We start from the raw sequence: 1,119 nt of genomic DNA on the forward strand, positions 1-1,119 counted from the left end.
CAGTAACTTGTATTCTACGGTGATACTAAGCTGTTGGAAGTGGTGGACTGTAAAAGTAATAAACAAAAAAACAAAAAAAAACAAAAACAAAAAACAAAAAAACAAAACAAAAAAAAAACAAAAAACAAAAGCAAAAATGAATATAACAGTTTTAAGAACAAACCCCCCCCCCCCCCAAAAAAAAATAAAACAACAAAAAAACAAAAGGAAACAAAACAAACAAACAAGGAACTTTTCAGGCTCAAAACGATTCTTCAGCAAACAAACAAACAAAAAAAAAAAAATCAAACAAACAAAAAACCCCCACAAATAACAACAATTAAACCATAAATACATTGCTTAAAAACCCAGATAGACAAAAGAGAAAACTCTTCTCGATTAAAAAATCTTGGGGTGCAAACATAAAATTACAAAAATCTCGTGCTTATTTTTTCCTGGCTTTCTAAAGATTTATATTTATATATGTGTTAATTTTTGTTTTTGTTGTTGTTCTTGTTGTTTGCCGAAGAAGGGTTTTGAGCCCGAAACGTTCCGTGTTTGTTTGTTTTTTTAATCTGTTATATTCATTTCTTTTTGTTTATAACTTTTTTTTTTACAACTTGTAATATGAGGCGTTTTGACGGGACAAACTTTCCATGCCGAGCATACATTGAAATTGTAACAGTCTGTACTGGTAACTGGTAACTGGTAAAACCCCCCGTGTGATATTACTGGACAGGTGGGCTTTTAGATTTTCTCGACCAAATTACCTGCAGTTTTCATTCATTTATTTATTATTATTCTTTAAATATGTTTCCTTTCTGCATTATGATTGAGTTTCAGTGACTGCTTATTTCTATACTCGCGGGATATCAAGACGAAATTTATGTGTATTAGTGTTGAAGTGGAATTCAATTTAAAAAACGTCTATTGTAAGTATTGTAAATGCTTGATGCTTGAAGCTCAAAGAAATAAATAATGATTTGAAATTGTATGTAAGGTTCAATTAAATCAACAAAAACAGATACTGTATTCAAAAAGAAAAGAAAAAAAACTTGAACTTTTAAAAAGATAATAAAAACAGATAATGTGGACGTTTCGGGTTTTCTCTTTATCAGCAAAACAGGATGAATGAAATAA

At 29.6% G+C, this 1,119-nt stretch overlaps 1 protein-coding gene across 1 annotated transcript in view; it reads left to right on the top strand.

Annotated features, from left to right (window-relative positions):
• Nucleotides 1-706: 706 nt before the first annotated feature.
• Nucleotides 707-1,119, top strand: part of LOC144956940 (uncharacterized) — a 73,778-nt gene continuing 73,365 nt past the window's right edge. Inside the window, exon 1 of the mRNA XM_078887774.1 lies at nt 707-911. The gene's annotated coding sequence lies outside the window, so the exon portion shown is untranslated. The remainder of the gene's footprint in view (nt 912-1,119) is intronic.

The sequence above is a fragment of the Berghia stephanieae genome, chromosome 11, assembly GCF_034508935.2.
Source record: "Berghia stephanieae isolate SIO BIC M18660-M18661 chromosome 11, UCSD_Bste_1.3, whole genome shotgun sequence".
In the NCBI taxonomy this organism is placed as follows: domain Eukaryota; kingdom Metazoa; phylum Mollusca; class Gastropoda; order Nudibranchia; family Aeolidiidae; genus Berghia; species Berghia stephanieae.